This window comes from Carassius carassius, chromosome 5 (assembly GCF_963082965.1).
Source record: "Carassius carassius chromosome 5, fCarCar2.1, whole genome shotgun sequence".
NCBI lineage: Eukaryota > Metazoa > Chordata > Actinopteri > Cypriniformes > Cyprinidae > Carassius > Carassius carassius.
In genome coordinates this window covers 37,366,635-37,390,122 of record NC_081759.1, presented here as the reverse complement: position 1 = coordinate 37,390,122, position 23,488 = coordinate 37,366,635, and the positions used below count along the sequence as shown (strand labels likewise).

The window sequence follows — 23,488 nt, the reverse complement described above, 5'->3', positions numbered from 1 at the left end:
TATGTCAACCTATAGACTTTCAAACATCAAAATGTCATGAATTAATATGTATTTGTGTACAAAATTACATATAAACATATTTTCCTATTATATTTTGCCTGGAAACGCTTCCAACACGCGCACGTGTCGCGTGAAAAATAGGCGTCGGTTCTATTTCTAGCATGCACGCGTTTTCCGCGCGTCTCACGCAGGCAGTCTGCAAGCTCTAACCTATTAACATGGGAGCCGAATTAAAAACTGAGACGCCACGCAGCTGAGACGCTTGCGCCACGCATCCAGTGTGTCCCGGCCTCGGTTAAAAGGAATGTGGGGAGCGACGAGGAATGTGGGGAGCGACGCGTGTTCCAATCAACAACAACTCCCATGAGCCTACGCTCTTTCCCGACGTCATCAAAGTACGTCTTATGTTATTATTTTGATTGAGTGACCCCTGGTGGCCAAAAATTCCATACTGTGCGTTTAACTGCTCTTGCAGTAAATACTGCTCTACACCAATGTAACTCATTTGGGTTCTTTTCTTACTTATATTATCTTTAAACAAAGCTGAGGAATACATATTCAGCACTTTGAAAAGAGATAGATTCACACTTCCTGCAAAGAAAAAAAAAGAGCCATGTGTCCTGATATCTCATGTACATGTTGCCCAGGCATGCTTAATTTGTTTCACTGTATGATGTCTTCTCTTTTAAGAGCATCTGCTCATCTACATATGCCTCCACGCGTTCCCTGCCTCAGTGAAACTTGTTAGACTGCACTGCTCTTTCTATGAAAATCTTTTAGGATCCTTTTATATTTATTAAAAATCACAAAATAATTTCCGTTAGCAATTTAGAATAGGGATGTTTTAATGTGTCCACCAGAATAACATGCTAAAGACTAATATTGTGCACTCCTTTTTCAATTAATGAGATTTTTATTATTATTATATATATTTTTTTTTAAATAAACATAGGACGACAAGAACTTACCAAATCTTCTTTTTGAAAGGTCAGTGAAGCATTTACACCAGATGTCACTGAAGAAAGGAGATTATTTGTGTGAACAGTTTCTTTCTCTCACTGCACAGATGATTGATAGTTACTGTATAAATTTATATTTGTTATAGTTTTCTCTTCATTAATCAATACTTTTGCTGCAGCTGATATATGTAAATCTAATATATAAATGTGTAAATGTGTGTGTTTTTAATTTGCAGAAAATGAAGTCCACAATTCCAAGAAGAAAAAACACTGTTATTAAAGCTTTCAGTAAAACCAGACAAAGGTATGCACAAACACACACACACACACACACACACACACATGCGCACAAAAATACATACATTGCTTGAGTTATTTTTGTAATGGGGACTCTACATAGGCGTAATGGTTTTTATACTGTACAAACTGTATTCTATCTATCACCCTACACCTAAACCTACCCCTTACAGAAAACTACTGGCAATTTTTGAATTTCATAAAACATAAATTTGTATGTTTTTTAAGCCTTGTTTTACAGGGACACAGGAAGTGTCCTCATATACAATATTTACCTTGTAGTACCCATGTCAACACATTTGTGTCCTCATAAACCATATACAGGTCCTTCTCAAAAAATTAGCATATTGTGATAAAGTTCATTATTTTCCATAATGTAATGATAAAAATTAAACTTTCATATATTTAGATTCACTGCACACCAACTGAAATATTTCAGGTCTTTTATTGTTTTAATACTGATGATTTTGGCATACAGCTCATGAAAACCCAAAATTCCTATCTCAAAAAATTAGCATATTTCATCCGACCAATAAAAGAAAAGTGTGAAAAACCTTCAAATAATTATGTTCAGTTATGCACTCAATACTTGGTCGAGAATCATTTTGCAGAAATGACTGCTTCAATGCGGCGTGGCATGGAGGCAATCAGCCTGTGGCACTGCTGAGGTGTTTATGGAGGCCCAGGATGCTTCGATAGCGGCCTTAACCTCATCCAGAATGTTGGGTCTTGCGTCTCTCAACTTTCTCTTCACAATATCCCACAGATTCTCTATGGGGTTCAGGTCAGGAGAGTTGGCAGGCCAATTGAGCACAGTAATACCATGGTCAGTAAACCATTTACCAGTGGTTTTGGCACTGTGAGCAGGTGCCAGGTCGTGCTTAAAAATGAAATCTTCATCTCCATAAAGATTTTCAGCAGATGAAAGCATGAAGTGCTCCAAAATCTCCTGATAGCTAGCTGCATTGACCCTGCCCTTGATAAAACACAGTGGACCAACACCAGCAGCTGACATGGCACCCCAGACCATCACTCACTTGACACTGGACTTCAGGCATTTTGGCATTTCCTTCTCCCCAGTCTTCCTCCAGACTCTGGCACCTTGATTTCCGAATGACATGCAAAATATGCTTTCATCCGAAAAAAGTACTTTGGACCACTGAGCAACAGTCCAGTGCTGCTTCTCTGTAGCCCATTTCCTGCACACGCCTGTGCACGGTGGCTCTGGATGTTTCTACTCCAGACTCAGTCCACTGCTTCCGCAGGTCCCCCAAGGTCTGGAATTGGTCCTTCTCCACAAACTTCCTCAGGGTCCGGTCACCTCTTCTCGTTGTGCAGCATTTTTTGCCACACTTTTTTTTTTTTACTTCCCAGAGACTTCCCACTGAGGTGCCTTGATACAGCACTCTGCGAACAGCCTATTCGTTCAGAAATTTCTTTCTGTGTCTTACCCTCTCGCTTGAGGGTGTCAATGATGGCCTTCAGGACAGCAGTCAGGTCGGCAGTCTTACCCATGATTGCGGTTTTGAGTAATGAACCAGGCTGGGAGTTTTTAAAAGCCTCAGGAATCTTTTGCAGGTGTTTAGAGTTAATTAGTTGATTCAGATGATTAGGTTAATAGCTTGTTTAGAGAACCTTTTCATGATATACTAATTTTTTGAGATAGGAATTTTGGGTTTTCATGAGCTGTATGCCAAAATCATCAGTATTAAAACAATAAAAGACATATTTCAGTTGGTGTGCAATGAATCTAAAATATATGGAAGTTTAATTTTTAGCATTACATTATGGAAAATAATGAACTTTATCACAATATGCTAATTTTTTGAGAAGGACCTGTATACAAACATCTCATTAATCTTTCCCTGTGCCACTGGTTCCTCCTACACCCTTTAATTGATTCCAAGCAGAAAATCAAATCAAAATGGCTCTTTTGGCGCTCTGTTCCTTACTGAATGTCTTATCTATGTGTGTGTGTGTGTGTGCATTAGAGCTTCATTGAGTCAAATATAATCACTTGCTCGGCATGTTTTGATTGCAGGGCTCTTTCAAAAAGAACTTTATATTACAAAGTTAACAGGGTCAAAGATATTTCTGACTTTGGAAATTGGCTGCATTTATAACCTTTAAAGGCTCACATTTTAAAATAACGGATTATTATTTTTTTGTCTAGTGCTGTGTGTGTCTATGGGCTTGCCTGGTCAATACGATTCAAGGAAAAGGCTTTCTGTAAAGTATATCTTGAGTTTTTTTCTCTCTCCCTTCACGGTGAAGATCGTTTTTTTGATAGTTCTCCTTGATTACTCGCACTCATGCCATACCTAACTAATGTAGCTTACTGTCTTATGTGGAACCTAAAAGATGATATTTTAAGAAATGTTAATCCATTCAGTGTAAGTCAATGGTAAATAGTCTGTTTACATTCTTCAAAATGTTTTGAAGATTGTTGATAACCAACTGTTTTGGAATGGTTCCATGAGTAAATTACCCACATATATATATATATATATATATACCCACATGTATAAATCATATATATATATATATGATTTTATTAGGGGGGGGGGGGGGTATTTGCATGTGCTCACATGATACATTTTCATCTGAAGCAAAAGTGGTAAGATATTAAAGCTGTTGGCAGAGAATATATTGCATTTATTTTGTCAGACTGCCAAATAATGTTTACATGCATTAAGAATAAATCTAACAAAATATAGTGAGGTTTATTCTTAAATAAGTCTTATCTTAAATTTGTTTCTAAAGTATAATTATCTTTTGTACAGGATATGCAGGCATATTAGCGGAAACCACGATAACATTTTTTGTATTCACACTGTCAAGCACGCTCGCACACAAACACACACTCACACTGGCTGTTTGTATCTGACCAATCCCTTGGTATTGGCTAGAGGACACACTCTGCCTTATAAAGGCAGGAAAGCAACCACAGATGGACAATAAGAAAGATGGGAATGTATGTCATTCACATTACTAGCAAAAAGAAAGAGAAGCAAGATGCCATGACAAAATAATCAGTGATCACTTAATACAACACAAAGAAAACATTTATTTTAATCTATTATTTGTATCTTTAGTGTATCTTCAGTTTGGAATCAGAATTTTATGGAAAGGGTAGATAAATTAGAAATATGTCTGCATGTTTAGTTTCTGTAGCTGTAGCTGTAATCAACAGAATCAACACATCAATCACATTTACATTCACATTCAGTCACTTAACAGATGCTTTTATCCAAAACAGCTTAGAAAGGACAATGGAAGCAACTGAAATCAACAACAATGATGTGCAAGTGCCATGTCATGCCATGCCCTGGATGTATTTAAATCTCATTTAAAGACTCATCTCTTCTCTCTTGCATTTGATTGTAATTAATTTGTAAGATATTGTTTTATACTTTGTTTTATAATCTTAGACTATATGTAATGGGCCGTATGTAAAGCACTTTGGCCAACGTGTGTTGTTTTTAAATGTGCTATATAAGTAAATGTGATTGATTTATTGATTGATGTCAAGTCTCAGTTAGCTTAACGCAATACATGTAGCAAGGTTTTTTAAAAAGAAAACAAAATAGAATAGAATAGATTAATAGACTGCATGTTATAGATGAAAGCATATGAATAGATAAAAACAGGCTGGAGCTGAAGTGTTCATATGTGGTTTTATGTAAAATTGACTTCAAACACACAGCACAGAATGCATATTTAAATGTATATGCCATCTTTTTCCCCAGATATATATTTTTAGTTTTCATATTGATGATTGATAACTTTTTTTCTCTTGCAGTAGAAAATGCAGGCTCACTTGAAACTTAAACAGGAACACCAACAGAGGAACAGGTGTTTTTCTCACTAATGTAATATTCAGCTCGTTGTCTTGGCAGTGAAGTGGAGAGTCCAAACTGTGGATCCCTTGTCCACATAATAGAATATATTTTATACAAGGGCATACTGAATAAAATAATATGATGCATACTGATGGTGTATCAGGTATGTCGCGGCTCAGCTGCTTCTGGGCTAAGTTGACCTGGTAGAAGAATCAGAATCAGAATGAGCTTTATTGCCAGGTATGTTTACACATACAAGGAATTCGTTTTCATGACAGAAGCTTCCGCAGTGCAACAGAATGACAGCAACAGAACAAAAACTCTGATTATAAAATAAAATAGCCCAAGTAAATAAGGAATAACAATATATTTACACTTGTATGTGCAAGTATATTCCAATAATTGTATGTACAGATAAATTACGTGCAAATTTGAAGTATAGGCTAAGTGTGTGTGTTAGATAAATAAGTGTATGAGTGTATAAATTGTGTTGTGTGTTCCACAGTTATTGTCGAGTGTTCATAAGATGGATTGCCTGGGGAAGGAAACTGTTTCTGTGTCTGGCTGTTTTGGTGCTCAGAGCACTGTAGTGTCGACGAGATGGCAGCAGTTCAAAGAGGGAGTGTGCTGGATGTGAGGGGTCCAGAGTGATTTTAGTGGCCCTTTTGCTCACTCTGGATGAGTACAGTTCTTGGAGAGAAGGGAGGGTTGTACCAATGATTCACTCAGCAGTCCGGACTACCCTACAGAGGCGTCGTGCCCATTCAAAGTGAGGGGGCACGTGACCCCTCAGATTTCTGAGCCAAGTGGATTTTAAATGCAGCTTCCAAACGAAAAAAAAAAAAATTCAGAATAATATTTTTTATATATTTGATACAATCACAGCGGTGTGATTAGATCGTTCAGTGCACAGCATCAGCTGCTAAATTCAAATCTGCGTTCGCTGGCTGGCGCTGAGCGTTCGTACAACGCTTCATGATAACCAATCAGAAACTATTCTGTTGCGCTTATGGATGCAATGGCCAATGAGAGACGTCCAGAAGAGTCATCACTGAAACGCGGTGTTTTGTTCACTTGCTCGCTGACTGAATTATTTAGCGAATTCTCTCATCAGAAACAACAAAAAGTGCAGATGTGCGTACGAATGTAAGTAAGATATTCGTTTCATAATGTAAAGTGCTTCAGTGATTTTAATGGGAGTTTTTGAGAGTGCCTGAACTCTGGCTAGACTGAATGAAAATGTTTTTTGATAATGTAAATGTTCTTTACTCTCTGTAAAATGAAAGTGTTAAGATAAGTATCTTACAATATTGTTATTAAAATTTACATTAAATGCAAATTCAGTCGTATTAAAAATATTTTATGGCATGATATGGCACTTAAGTAAAAAGTCAGGTTTTTATGTGTAGTTAATAGATTACACTACATTTCCATATATTGATCAAATAATCTATAAAGGTGCAAAACGCGTTTACCTACACATATTTGAGAAACGAGATATTTCCTGATATATTAAGCATGTTTGGAATTGTTTTGAATAAAAAGGAAAAAAATAATAAAAAGAATAAGCCTATATCAGTTATACAGTGCTTTCGTAGAATGACTTATACTCCCGACCCCCCCCCCCCCCCCCCCCAAATGTGCCCCCTCAAAAATCATGAATGCATGACGCCCCTGCTACCCTATGTAGTCTTCTGAATTCAGATTTGGTAGCTGAGCTGAACCAGATAGTTATAGAAGTGCAGAGGACGGATTCAGTGATGGCGGAGTAGAACTGTTTCAGCAGCTCCTGTGACAGGTTGAACTTCTTCAGCTGGTGAAGGAAGTACAGCCTCTGTTGTGCCTTTTTAACAATGCAGTATATGTGAGTGTCCCACTTTAGGTCCTGAGAGATGGTGGTGCCAAGGAACCTGGATGACGCCACTGTCGTTACAGTGCTGTTCATGATGGTGAGTTTTGACATGTTGAGCTCCAGGTTGTAAAGACTGCACCAGACAGCCAGTTTCTTAACCTCCTGTCTGTAAGCAGACTCATCACCGTCCTGAATGAGGGCCGATGAGTGTGGGGTCATCTGCAAACTTCAGGAGCTTGACAGAGGGGTCTTTAGATGTGCAGTAATTCGTGTAGAGGGAGAAGAGCAGTGTGGAGAGAATACAACCCTGAGGAGGTATGTTTTTTCGAACCTGCAGTAAAACTAATTCAGATAATCTGCCAGTTGTTGATTCTCCACAGTGCTTGAGGATGGTGTCTTTTAGTTGGTGCATAAAAAAAGTGATTAATTAGTGGGTTGAAAACATTCCCCGATTTGGGTCACGCTTCTTGGACTAGTTACCACCTGTGACATTTAACAGCGTGGATGTTTCAAGCCTGCTCTGTAAGATGGTGTATCTGCACAGTGCAGTGAACGCACTACGACATGCAGTGAAACTACAAGCGAATATCAGGGAAGATCTATGTGCTGCTACTCTGATAACAAAGTTTCCAATGTGGAGAGGTGGCTAGAAATAAGTCGTAAAGGAGGCCATGGTCTGGATTCACTATGTGAGCTTAAAAATGCCTGTGAGGGAAAAACAGCAGGTGCCCCCATTGTGGAATGCGATGTAGGCTTGGAGTTGACTGCAAGTGGCACAGGATCTTCGGCGGCTGAGGAGTCTACTTCCATGACATCAGAGGAGCAACAGAAATCATCAGTCTGGTAGTGAAACATGGCAGATGCAGGAGGAATTATGTGGATGGCTAAACACCTCCAACTAAACATTGAGCTGGTTAAGCTACAGATAAAAAAAGGATGTCTAAGCCTATTATTGGTACAGGGGCACGAGGGAACATAAGTGTGGTGCGAACTATACTGTGTTTGCTACCCAATTTACTCCATATCGAAATGCTGAAAATGTTGTCAAACTATCTTAAAGAAAAGCTTGGCCAAGATGTGAATTGCTAACGCATTGACACTATGAACAATAGATACAGTTCATTTAAATGGAGTGCTGAGTGCATTAATGTGGAGGAGATTTACAGCCTGGAGCTGAGGCCTGAAGGCTCAGTTGTTCTGCGTTATTATTATGAGCCATGCCAATGAGAGTGCTGGGGGCTAATATACATTAGCTGCCTCCACGTTATATAATTTCTAGTATGGATACAGGGAGTATTACAACAAATTAGGTTTATCAAGCAATAATTTTGCTTAAAGATAGGAAAACTGGGAGTTTTGATCAAATTACTGCCGAACACCTCAAACTGGCGAGCCCTAGGCTTATGGTTGTTCTCGCAATTTGCTTCACTGATTTTATGATACATGGGCTGCTGCCAGAGTATGTTGTCATTATCCTTGTTGCCTGTTATTAAGGATAATGCTGGCAAGGTAGGTAATTTGGATAACTATAGACCAATTGCTTTAGCGAGTGTTGTGTCAAAGGTTTTGAAAAGAATCATATTAGATCGATTAGGTGTTTATCTTGACACCACAGACAATTACTTTGGTTTTAAGGCTCACTATATTACTGATTTCTGTATATATGCTCTGAAGGAAGTAGTAGAACTGTATAAAAGAAAAAATTCCACTGTTATAATCGGCTTTATTGATGCTTCTAAAGCTTTCGATAGAGTTAATCATCTAAAGTTATTCAGTAAACTGACAAACTAATATTAAGAATTTTGATGTATGCTGATGATCTAGTTGTTCTAGTGTTGGTTTTCAACAGTTGCTTAATATATGTTTTGATATCTGATTATTATGACATTAGATATGATGTGCAATACAATACAATAAAAAAAAGAGTGTTGCCATGATATTGTCACTATTCACACAAGGGAACATGGGAACGAAGGAGCGAGGAGACAAGGAGAAAAGTAAATTCAAAAATCTTTATGAACTCAAAGCTTGGAACACGGGAAACACAGAAAACGAAATTACATTTAACAGGGGACGGGAAACAAGAGGCAGAACACAGTTTAAATACACAGAAACTAATGGGACACACCTAGGTTCAAATTAACTAAACAAGGGACACCTGGATTAAATGAACATAAGGGCAGGAATGGGAAGAACGAAATATGAGCATAACAAAACTGGAGCACGTGGGGAAGGAAAACACAATACGAGACATGGAACAGAGTCCGACAGATATGTAGAACCAAAGAACATAGAGATTGGATTTTCCCAGATTTTGTATTTATCAGGGCAAATTTTAAATGTATGTACTACAGCAAAATATTTAGATCATATCATTATGAAATGAGTGATGATGATGACAACGGTGTAAGATATGCTCAAGCAAATATGTTGGTGAGAAAATTATATATGTGTTCAGATCAGGCAAAGATAAACCTTTTTAGAACATATTGTACTTCATTTTATACTGCTCCTTTGTGGGTTAAGGTAAAGTTAGAGAGCCTATGCAAGATTCAGGTTGTGTACAATGACTGTATGAGGATCCTGCTGAAAAGAACAAGATGGAGCAGTCCAAGTGATTTTAGAAAGAGCTTTATTGCCAATGTGTGCTTCCAGTACACAGAAACAACAACAACACTGAGATAATAAAAATAAGATGTTAATAAAGTACACATATATAAATATAAATAAACCACAAAAAAATATAAATTGTATGCATAGATGTGTTATAGATAAAATAGAACAGGAACAGGAGTTGTAGGGATATAGGATGTAGGGTGATAAATAATAAATACATTTATTCTGTAAATTTTGTGAGTACAATAATTCCCGGCTTTAATTAGAAATTTGATGTACAGTATACATTTATTTGTCGGCTGAACAATTCACATAATAATATTATAATGTTGTTGTCAAATCATAGGCTTACTGAAGTGCGATATCAGTCCTCTATGAGAAAATATTGGTATAACTGTCTTTTTTAATGTGTATTGTTTTGGTTTGTATTGTGTGTTTCTTGTTAATAGACCTTGAGTCTGGAAATAAAGTCGAATACAACAAAACATTATTGCATTTACAAATGGCATGTTTTATTTAATATATTTAATAATATCTTCACAAGATATAATTATATAATAACATCAGACAAACAAACCTTGAGAAACATAATATAAAAATCTTTAGGCCTAACTGCATTTCATGAGCATCACGATCTGTGATAAATTAAATATGTAAAGACATTCTTTGATGTCAAGTGGTTTATGATTTAGTAAATCAAGCCAGTGACTAAACTAGTTCACACTGTTCCTGTAAGAAGGATGAGAACCATCTATTCTCTATATTGGGATTATTTCCTTTGCAGAACGCGATAAAAGTTTGCTCTGTTTTTAATTGCTGGAGACGTCAATTCAAGATCTGTTAGTGATTTGATTTCTTTATTTTTGCCAAAACTCCTGTTATAATCACTGCTCAACAAGTCTTTTATCTTCATTGTGTTTTCACTGTGTCAGTCTTGATAAAAGTATTCATAAGATTGCAGAAATCATGCTGCATCGTGTGCTCATTAGACATAAATGTGCTCGGGTTACAGCGCAGTGAGAATCTAAATAAAATGCTAGAATCAAAAATTTTCACAATTAACAAATTTTGGCAGCTGTTATTGTAATAATGCAGTAAAGGTTTTCAGGCTGTTAGCCAATCATAGCAATGGGTGTTCACATTGATGTCTCCAGCAGAGCATTTATATTTTATTTGTTATTTCATTTTTGTTCAGGAAAAAAAAAACACCAAGATTATAAGTGCACCTCAGGCAACATTATAAAATGATTAAGATCATGTATTTCCTGACGGATTCAGTTTTACTGTTAAACTCTGTTGAGGCCTTTTATTGTGGCCAGCCTAAGGCACACCTGTGCAATAATCATGATGTCTAATCAGCACTATGATATGCCAAACCTGTGAGGTGGATGGATTATCTCAGCAAAGGAGAAGTGCTCACTAACAAGGATTTAGACATATTTGTGAACAATATTTGAAAGAAATAGGCCTTTTGTGTACATGGAAAAAGTCTTAGATCTTTAAGTGTAGCTCATGAAAATGAGGAGCAAAAACAAAAGTGTTGCATTTATGATTTAGTTCAGTGTATTTAAAGAATTTGCCACTGGTGATGCTAGTTTTGATATGCACCGCAACATGTAGAAAAGACAGTGTAAGTCATTATAATCAGTAATTATGTCCCCACTGGATGCAATGAATGCCTCATTTGTAATGGGTTTTATTGGTTTTTGTGTGGCCATGCCGGGAGATGGCATCACAGTTTGTTAAGTGGTGTAACATTTCCGTCACACGCTTGAGGCATTCAGCCAATCACAACACACTGGATAGCTAGCCAATCAGCATACACTTCGCTTTTCAGAACAGTAAGCATAGAGGAGCAACAGTAATGTACATTATGTGGAAAATAATGTGTTTTTCGAACTTTAAACTGGATAAACACACTGCATTACACCAAATACACAAAATAATGTTCTTTCTAGCAACGACATATGACCCCTTTACACTGAGATCCACCCACTCAGCTGTTACACTACACTACACTGTGTGATAAGGTGCAGCTTTTCTCATGTTAAGTTTAGATTATCTGGTCTGAATGCAGACAAAAAATAGCTTAATAAGAATCAGGAATGTGATGGACAGAGTGCCGAACTGAGCTTGAAAGAGAAGTCCTTCATTATACAAAAATGAAAGAGATTGGCACTCATCCAAATACAGCTCAAAAAGCGTATTCCATTTATTGTTCAGAGGTCACAAAATATGTGGAAACAAGTGCAAATGTGCAGAAAGTTTTTGGTTATTAACCCATCCTCAGCGCAATATACTACCAAGCAAGACCTGCGTTCATTAAAACATGTATTATCGTAATACACCTAGTATCACAAAGATCTTTTAAATAAATACACATATATATCTCTAATCTATAACAAAATACAGCAAATACATTTATAAGTCATCCAAAATGATCCATATACAACGATATCAACAAAATATGCAAACAAAATATACACATTTACATATAATTATCTCATGACTCAGTCAATGAACATAATACCCAAGTACTCTTCGAGTCCCCCATATATATTGTTAAATTATTTTATAAATAATCTAAGACAAATCTTCATTCATACCAATCGGGTATAGACTTTTAAAATCAATAATCCACCTACATTCCTTTTGCACAAGTCTATGTTCTAAATTCCCTCCTCAATGAGTCTGTGTCAACTTTTCAGCAGCTATAAAATTTTGGTCTAGGACTGAATGAGACATCTCAACCAAATGGTGAGCCACAGCTGATTTGAAATCTTTCCTCCAAATAGCTCTCATATGCTCAATGATCCGAGTTCTAATTTGTCTATTTGTCTTAGCCACAAATTTTTAAACACGGACAAGATAACAGATAAATCACATTGGTGGAAGCAAATGATACCAGTTGTTTAATTTTAATTTTGTGTGATCAGTTATACAACTCATTTGTATAAATTTTTACATGGATTGCATTTCGGACAAAGATAAAAACCAACATCCCTATTTATGCACCCATCAATACCATCCTTGACATAAGTATCCAATCTGACTAAAAAGGCCCTTATATTCCTTGCTCTGTAATAATAAAAAGGGGGAGATCTGCAAAAATCGTTTTCCTCACTGAATCACAAGATAGTATATACCATTGTTTCTTAATGATATCTTTAATGGCATTAATGAGATAAGAATATGTCGTAGAGCAGACAACGGAGTAAGATTTGTGTTTAGCAGGTTTACAGACTGCCTTTCTTACCCTCTCCAAAGCATCATCTAACCACTTACGTTGTTTTTTGTGTGTGTGTATGTGTGTGTGTATATATATATATATATATATATATATACACACACACACACACACACACACACATATATACATATACATACATATACTTATAAATGTATATGTGAATTTGTTTACAAGCTGTTCGTGAGAGCTGTAATAATTACTATAATACATGTTTTGATGAGTGCAGGTGTTGCTTGGTGGCACATGGCACTGCGGAAGGGTTAATAACCGAAGACGTTCTGCACTTGCACATTTGCACTTCTTTCCATATAAGTTGGGATCTCTTTCATCTTTGTTTCTTTGTAAATTTTGGATCTACAGTACCTACCATATGTTTTTTGCCTACTGGATTTTTGCACAAGTGTTTGGCATTACTACCTTTTTTTGTGAATTGTAAATATGGAAGCATATGGGTAGCAATATTCAATTTGGAATGTAATATGCAAAATGACAATGCAATATGTAAAATGGCAATGCATTTCTGTATTTACATTTACATTTTCCAATACATTTGTGCAACGTATGGTGCAAAATGAAAATGAAAATTAAATTACATAATTTTCATTTGCCATTTAGCACACTAGTTTTAATATGTAAAATTAATACTAATTTTAAAGCTTTATAAGTTATTAAAACGCATTGCTATTTTACATATTGCATTGTCATTTTGCATATTACATTCCAAATTAAATATTGCTACCCATATGCTTCCATGTGTAAATACTTCATTAGACATATGGTAGTAGTAGCCCTTTATTGTCACTAGTCACAAGTACCAGCGAAATTAGCCATCAACCTGTCCATACATACATACAATATGACAATGGGGTAGACAGGACAGGAAGACAGGGTATTTTAGGAAGAAATACAGCATAACATTAGGAAAGTGAGGAGAAAAAAAACCAACACCCAGACTATGCTCCTTATGGGAGCACAGTATGGGAACAGGAAAAAAACCTCGGCAAAAAAGCACATAATCAATACACCATAGACACACGACTTTGCAACTGGGGACGGAAATTGGGGTGTCGAGGTAATCCAGCGCAGGCAAACAGCCGTCCGGTCCTGCAGCTAAAAAGCGCTGGCAACAGACCCGCTTGCCAGACTGGCGGATCAAAGCGGCGAAGGCGGGGGGTGGGGGGGGGGGGAATGCATGTCTGTATATGTGTAAGAGTTTGTGTATTTGTAGGCCTGGAGAGTTGCGATTCTCTCTAGACGCCTCAGTCCGCAGATTTTACAGCGTCACAGCAAGTTGCCATGGAGACGGCCTTGGACAGTTCCTAGACAGAGGTTTTATTGTTTATTGTTGTTTTACTGTAGAAGTCAAAATCCTTGAAGTGGTAAGCACAAAGTATGCTGGAATTTACAGTATACAAAAAAACAAGACTGAGTATGCTATTAGTTATTTAATATCACAAAGACGGTGTAGTGATGACCTTTTTGATTGTTCCTCTAGTGTATACTCCCTCAAAGGCTATATGGTATAGTAAACAAATAATGTTGTTATACAAAGATGCTGGGGACAGATGCATCATGAAACTAATGTGAAAAATAGCAGACAGGAAATGTGAAAGATGAAGGTGTTTGTTTAACAGCATCTCACCAAGACATCGAAAACCCATAACTTTAGGTTTTAACCTCCTTAAGAAATAAAGTCTAGAATAGGGTATAGCATTATTTGTCCAGTGAATGCATAAAAAACAGAATATAGGATTTAGACAAGAAACGAATGAATCTAAAGGGATTTCTATCTTTTATTCCACATATACATTCAAGTACATAAACAAAGGGTACAATTATTTTTTGTTTTTATGGTGATTTATGGTGTTTTAAAGCAAGCATTTATTTTAAAGCTACAATTTGACATAATGTGTAAACAAGAAGTTATGTTTTGTTTAATATACAACATTACACACATTTTTGTTATGCATTTCATACAAAGTTTAAATAACAAGGTAGGTAGTAATAGGTAGGATTAGTAGATATATTAGGTAAATGTGACTACCTACAGTGTCCATGGATGAGTATAGTTTTGTAAGGCTGAGAGCAGAGAAAGAACACACACACACTATAAAAGAGAAATTGTAAAAACTTAAATACAAAATGCATATTTATTTGTAAAAACAGTGTGAACTGCAGTAATAATTGATTAATGTTGAAAGAGCATATTGCTGTGCACATTGTCATGGGAACATTGTAGGTGAAGATCATTTGGAAATTAAATTTCAGTGTTCTTTTTGCCAAATTTGGTCCACGCTACACTGAGAAACATTTGGTCTGCTTCTTCCAAAGTGTTAATTTCAGGGTTTTTGCCTTTCAGAGTGAGTAAGGTATAGAGATAGTCACTTCTGATTGGAATTTGCCCAACAATTCATAAATGCACAGAACAAATCCTCACACCCATAATTTACAAAAACACAGACCTGAGAAAAAAAGATAAGAATCACAGCCATTTTCAGAATTGTATGCACTGTATGTAAATTCACCAGTGCAATTTAGATGTCTATCTACAAAAATGAAGGATTTTGAAAGGTGAAATCTTAAAGTACTCTGCACAAGATTACAGAGCTGGGGAGGTCAGCTGATGTGAGAGAGAAAAGAGATTATATTACACAAAAACATGCTTTCAAAAGAAAATTACAAGCAACAAGTATAAAATCATGCTGGTTCACTTTTGCTATTAGGACTGTATGAGGGAAGTGTATTTTTATTGTATTTTTTTTGTCATAGTTTTGCAATTGTACTGTTTACAATATGTCCTCCATAGGCTTGAGTAATGTTGATGATTGTCATGATTATTTATTTTGTCTACATGGATGTAAATTGGACTAAATAGTAAAATGAGTCATTAGCAAACCTATATCACATGCAAACCACACTCAAGAGTATCAGACCTCATGTTATTATATTCTCATTCAGATGCATCTATCTGAAAAATCTCCTTAGCATGTTAATGTCAAACACTTGAATGGGAAAACTGAAATCTAACCCTCTCTCTCTCTCTCTTTCTCTCTCTTATACCTGTCCTCCCAAATCTTAGCTCATCAGAAGCAAAGGAAAGATGGTTACATGCTCTTCAATGGTAAGAAAAATTAAATGGATCACATCCATAACCTTGTTTATTGTAACACAATAAGAGTTTCCTTTATAATATTGAAGTGTTCCAGCTGTGATTTATGTTGTCAATTTTCTTGACAGTTCCATGTCTTTGTATTTGTCACAAGCTTTCGCATTTGTTGCTGTTTGTTTCTAATAATGTTTTATTCTTCAGGAACACCTGCAGAGCCAGGCAAAAAGTCTTGCCAAATGCCATTCTTCTCTACGTCCTGCTGATTTGCGATCCAGATGACAATAGCTCAGCGGTACACAAGCGCCTTTTTAGTTTAATTTGGAGCCGAGCCACTCCCAGTCCTCTGAATTCATATCTCTGTTTACAAGTGGAAGTTATTTGTACTCTAGCCTGAATCTTTTCATTGGGAGTTGATGGGCATTGTTGTTGCTTGTTTACACACTGTTGGCTGTTAAGACCATTGCTGTGGCTGTGGATGTGAGCACGACTGCAGAAAATGTGGTTCAGCACATCATACAGCAGTGCAAACTATTGGTAAGCAATCATCAAAAGCCTCTCGTTGTTTTGTAATATATTATATGTATCATCTTTAAAGCAAAGCTGAGTACAAGGGAGTGGTCCAAATGAGAGAGACACATGCTTTTTCTTTGACCCCGATATCATCTTGTATCTTGGAGTATCTGACTACCTCGCCAGGCAATGTGGTTCTATAAGTTTATGTACATCATTCTGTTGTCTGATCACCAGTAACCCTATATTATGCCAAGTTTGTCCACTGGCATTTCCTGCATTTGGTAACAGCCATTTCCTCATTCTTCTCTCTTTTCAAAACATATTGACTACTTCCTGTGTGCAGGGTAAAGTCTCTGACTACCGACTGAGTGTAAATTATGAGAAAGAAGAGGAAACATACTCCCTTATTGGTGATGACACCCACACACAAACACACACACACACACGCACACACACACACACACACACACACACACACACACACACACACACACACACACACACACACACACATCAACCTATTCTAAATAAGGGCATTGCATATAGACATTTTTTTTGTTTTTCTATAAATACATTAAACTAACCCTAACCCATACTCTCACATTAACCTTAACAGCTTGATTTATTTTATTTTCAGGTTTTTAAAGATTCTGTCAGCTTTAGCTTACTATTTTTGGTTACACTTTATTTTAAGGTTTCCTTGTTAGAGTGTAATAAGACCTATACATTTAAGTGCTGAGTAATATTAATTAACTGCATGTGTTTACTATATGGTTAGGGTTAGGATTAGGGTTTGATTTAGGGTAACTTGCATGTAATTATGCATCATTTATTGTTATTATAATAGTAAGTACATGTAACAGGTGTAACAAGGACACTTTAAAATAAAGTGTTACCCTGATTTTTTTGTCCCCAAAATGTTAAGTCCAGTAAGTACACACACAAACATACAGTATGAAGATACTTTTTAAAGCAATTGTGAACTCATGGTAGATTGGGGTGGCAAACTAATCTTGGATTGGTAACTATGTTTCCTTTTGTGTGCCAATTTTTAAAATTGTACCCATGCAGGGTTCAACATATTTCATTCACCAGACATTTAAATGACATACAAAATTGCTAATTAGGGAATATTGCAACAATTTTGAGAAAATAACTGCTCATGTGTGGATTAATCTAATACAATCTAAACAAGCCATCTAAACCAACCATTACCACAAATTTAACCTAAAAAATATATGAATAGTTTATATTAATTACAAGGCATGCTTCTCAGACAAACTCAACATCAAATAAATATATCATCACGGTTGAGAAAAATTCAGAACTGAAGAATTTCCTCCCTTTCAGGCCGTGACACGGGATCTGAATTGAAATGTCTGTCTGTCTGTTTGCCATCATGATTCAGAGTTTGTCTTAACAGACTTTATATTTCTTTTGTGAAATTCACTTTTTTCTTAGAATATTTTTTGTGTGTCTCTCTGTTGTTGTTATACCTCAAAAATAACATTCACAAGATTCAAAGTGGGAGAATGAACTAGTTTGTCAGTTGTGTTTCTTACAGTCAGTCTAGTTTCAGTTATTTACAGATGTCATGCATAATTAAAAGAGTATTTACAAAGTTCTTCTCTGGTTAAAATGGTATATTATACTCAAGCCTACATATTATTATTATTTTTTTAAAGAATGTCTTGATGGTTTTTCCTCATTTATTCTCACATCTTGGTTGAAATCCTCTTTGGAATGTGATTGCAAGGTTTCTTTAAAAGCTCTGAGCTGTGATGAAACTCTCCGTCATAGAAAGCTCCGTAATGAAAGACTAGTAGGAATGATAGAAAAAAAGGCTCTATCAACTATTATTAAAGAATTCTGTGCACTCAGACCCCCAAAGTCATATGTATGCAAGTAATGTTTGTTGTATGAAACAACAGGATATAAGAGATTTAGCATCAGATAACAGAATCCAAAACTCAATTAAACTTTTTATATGTCTGCCTGTTTCTCCCTATGTTGTAATAGGGAAACCTCAGGAGAATTATCTCCAAATGCCAACTGTAAACATTCCCAAACACACAAAAACTGATCTTCACTGTCTAAAAAAATTAATCTGAAGCTTAGCTGGATTTCCAGTATAAAGTTGCACGCTAATCCACCTGTCAGAGTTTTGTACAGATTTTATGCTAGTTATAGAGGGATCAGAAAACAAACCAAAAGCTGTTCTCAGTGTCACATGCTTTATGCTTGCTTTTTTCAAACATATACAGAATCAAATATGTTAGCAATAAGGTAAACACAATAATACTTTTTTTGGCCCCATCACTGTTCTTTGAAAATGAAATCTCCTGCAATCTAAAATAACAATTTCCTGTCTCCATTTTTGTCTCTTCTAGGCCATGAGCTACCATTCATGAGAAGTCAACAAGTCCATCTGCACATACCCAGTGAGCTCCTGCAGGAAGTGTTTAGTTCTGGCCAGCAGACAGAGGCCACTCCCAAGACCCCTCACTTCACCCTAAAACTCAGAACACGGACTCCAAGGGGTGAGTGCATTTTTCATCAAAATATTGCATGTGGCTAGCTCAATTGTAGCGCCTCCTACAGGTCACCAGGGCATCACGGCTGAATGGACACCCAGGTAAGTAAACAACCTACCTCTAGGTTCATAAGTAGCAGCAGTGAAAGATTGAGAAAAAAACAGACAACCAACAAAGGTAAATTCAAATTATATTGAAAAATTTATATCAAGCCAAATGATAAATGAAAACAATTAACAAATTATTTCTCTTTCAGGTAAAAGCAGCAAAAATGAAAAATACTGATGATCAACAAAATAACAATGAAATTACTGATTGATAATAAATGCAAGGAAAATAAATAAACTGAGTTCTGGGTTTGTTTTCTTACTAGAATGATCTGTTATTTATCCTTCTTTAATTTTTTTTCCTTTTAGGACTTATTCATTTTAAATCCTTTTGAAATCAAGACTTGTAGTATATTACTAATAGTTCAGTGTATAACCTTTTGCTAGTTTAATTCTTATTTACCTAATTATCTTTTAGATGTTTTATTTAAATCGTTATAGATTTTAGATTGCTTAACTGGAAACTACACTGGCCTATTTCAATTGTTTGAGTACTCTGTAGCTTTAAATTTGAATGTGATATTCAAAGACTATTCAGCAAAAACAAAAAATGAACTTACATTGCAAATATTTCACCCAATAAACCTTATCTTCAAATTAGAACAATACAGGTATTGAAACAAAAAAAACACAATTCAGCTGTTAGTGTGTATACATTTCAAAACACCAATAAATTCAGTGATGCATTTTCAAATAAAGTTACCAGTCTCTGAATAAAAAAAAAAACAATCGTCCATACCCGATTGAGTAGAATGCAACAATCCAGGCCTACTGTTGTGTTGAACAATCGACCAAAACTAAATGAGACGTTAGATGCAATCATCCAGGCCTTCTTCCATCGTATTGAACAGAATAGCACATAGGATAAGAAAAGAAGAGTTTGATGTTTGTTCACTCACAGATTATTTTTCCTCCGTCCAGGGAAAACTAGCAGTGAATCCGCTGAAATCGTTCGATGGTTTCATTTGCAATTGAGATTCGCTGGGAGGCTCGCCATCTTCCATGCGGTGATGAATTCACTCTGCGTCATCGTCGTGTTCACATTGAAAAACATTCAAAAATAACTCAAAATCACTCAAGAAACAAAATAAAGTTCAGTTCAAAGTAAAATCAATGTCTTTCTAGACGCTTTATCTGGTTTCAGGTTTCAATTACTAATAGTTTCACTCTGAATAATCAGAGGTGACATCATGGTGACATCATGGACAATCAGAGGTGACATCATGGTGACATCATCCGCTTGCTTCACGCTGCGTTTCTCCTGATAGGTCGACAAGTGAACTCTACCTCACATTCTCTTAAAAGGCAACATAACATTCAACGATGTACAATTCCTACATTCTCAACATAAGAAAAATAAGAGAAAAAAAACACTGTTTTTCCTTTATGAAAAGTTTTAACTTCGCATTTATGAATTAAGTTATTAATTTACTTTTTTTTCTTTTTTTCCCTCTGGTTTATTTATTCTTATTCCTTTGTCTATTTGTAATCACTCTGGGTTACACCATAATACTTTATAATTTCATCAAATGTATAGCAAGACTATTGCCTTTTGTGAGGGTATGTTATCCGTGGGGTTCTCTATAGTATGTGGCTGTCCAAAGGCCAATCTACTGATTTTGCTACACTTTATCTGCTCATGAGAAATTTTTATAGTTCTGCAAAATGGAATTAAACATAGATTTGAAAAAAAAAAGTGTTAAATTGAGCTTTGGGTATTGTCCTCTTATTGGTAGGTGAAAGCTTAATGTTTTTTTTTCTTTTTTTTGCGAAAGAAGAGATATGAGAAACATGGACCTCTGTGATTAATCAATTCAATTCAATTCGAGTTTATTTGTATAGCTCTTTTTACAATACAAATTACAAGTTACAAAGCAACTTTACAGAAAATTATGTTTCTACAATATTTAGTAATAGCTTATAAGTGGTCACTGTCAGTTTGTGCACATATGACAGGATTTGTAGAAAAATTAATACAAGACGTAGTCAGCCAGATGATGAACATTATTAATATTATTAATAATTTATAATAATTATATGATACAGTCATACTTGTAACAATATTTGTTAGTTCTGTTGTTGATTCAGGGTTAGCATCATCTGAGGTCCTCTAAGGGTCAGCACCATCTCTTCTCAGGTGTTCTGTATCCAGACTGGAACTTGTGTAAATCCTAGTTAAATCCTAGCAAAACATAGAAACAAATAGAGACATCATTAGCATAGCTGCTGTTCCAACAAAGTAAAATTAATTAGTTTAACCCAAGCTAAAGAATAAGAATGCACATTTGATCAGATACAACTATACTCACAATTTAAGATACATTATTCAAATGCTTGGCGAAAGAGATGCGTTTTTAATCTAGATTTAAACAGCGAGAGTGTGTCTGAACCCCGAACATTATCAGGAAGGCTATTCCAGAGTTTGGGAGCCAAATGTGAAAAAGCTCTACCTCCTTTAGTGGACTTTGCTATCCTAGGAACTACCAAAAGTCCAGCGTTTTGTGACCTTAGGGAGCGTGATGGGTTGTAGTGTGGTAGAAGGCTAGTTAGGTACGCAGGAGCTAAACCATTTAGGGCCTTATAGGCAAGTAATGATAATTTGTAACTGATACGGAACTTAATAGGTAGCCAGTGCAGAGACTGTTAAATTGGGGTAATATGATCGTATTTTCTTGACCTGGTAAGGACTCTAGCTGCTGCATTTTGGACTACCTGTAGCTTGTTTATTAAAAGCAGGACAACCACCTAGAAGTGCATTACAATAGTCCAGTCTAGAGGTCATGAATGCATGAACTAGCTTTTCTGCATCAGAAACAGACAACATGTTTCGTAGCTTGGCAATGTTTCTAAGATGGAAGAATGCAGTTTTTGTAACAAGGGAAATATGATTTTCAAAAGACAAGTTGCTCTCTAATATAACACCCAGATTTTTGACTGTAGAAGTAGTAACAGTACATCCGTTTAGTTGCAGATTGTAATCTACAATATTCTGTGTAGTGTTTTTTGAGATGACTCCCCATTTAAGTAAACAAAATGGTAGCGATCGGACAGGTAGGATCTAAACCATCTTAGAGCCTTGCTTTGTAATCGATCTATGAGTATGTCATCATCTATGGTGTCGAAGGCAAGACACTAAGATCAAGTAAGACTAGAAATGAGATGCAGCTTTGATCTGACGCAAGAAGCAGGTCATTTGTAATTTTAACAAGTGCAGTTTCTGTGCTATGGTGGGGCCTGAAACCTGACTGAAATTCTTCATACAGATCATTTTTGTGCAGGAATTTAAATTGCCATCAGGGACTGAGAGATACTCCACAAAATGTGTATAAACGAGCTCTTAATATACGACAAATGATTGTGAGAGTGTGACGACTGGGTGAAGGAGGAGCTGGAAGCAAGTGCGAGTTGAACAATACAAAACTGGAACACAAATAACGCTGGGAGGAAGGTACTGTCCAAGATGGTGGAGAGGAGTGATGAATCCGGAAGGCGGAGGTGAGAAGGCAGCAGGAGAGGGTGGCACAGGAACTGCGGGGAAGCGAGCCGAAGGTAAGTTGTGTTGCTTGATGGTGGTTGCGAAGAGTTGACGGGGTTCCAGGGGAAGACACAGGCATCCAACGCAGAAACACATAAGAAAGCAAGACACAGGTTACAAACAGGAAACAACGTCTCATGAACACAAGACGTTAGACAAGCCATTATATAGGGATGAGTAATGAGTGACAGCTGTTGCTGATGACAATTAACAGAGACTAACTAATCAGTGCTGACGCATAACACACAGACTTGCACACAAGGTGCAAACCCAGAGATCACGGTTTACCAACCATGACAGAGAGCTGACCAAGGGTTAGAATGCTCAAGTATTCCCTTTTCAGTCCCCGATGCCAATTATAGATGCGGACAGTGTGCACAATATAACTTAACTAGCACAAATGCGATACATTTAGCCATCCTCACCCAGGGAAATAGATAAAATTAAGGGAATTATCTTTTGTAATACCAAAAATATAATTTATATGATTAAATGTCATGCGGCTTTGCTTATATAGGTAAAACAAAACTTTGTTTAAATACATGCATTACCAAACATAGAAACAATATATGGTTGAATGACAAAATAAACACCATTGACATTCATTTCAATGCTTTCACACATACTTTGCTGACTTGTCGATATTTAGGTACTGAACAAGTGAAAGTACCCAGAAAGGGTGATGACATCAATAAAATCTTATTACAGAGGAAAGCATAATCTATACATTACTCTTTCTCTAAAAGGTTTAAATTTAGAATTTGACTTGAAATCTCTTTTGTGTGCGTGTGTTATGTGTGTGTGTGTGATTTCGGATATTATGTATTTATTTTTGTTGTATTTATTTATTTTGCTTTCGTTCATTGGATTGTTT

At 36.2% G+C, this 23,488-nt stretch overlaps 1 pseudogene; it reads left to right on the top strand.

Annotated features, from left to right (window-relative positions):
• Window positions 1-6,990: 6,990 nt before the first annotated feature.
• The window catches only part of LOC132140519 (uncharacterized), a 40,991-nt pseudogene continuing 24,493 nt past the window's right edge, over window positions 6,991-23,488 (top strand).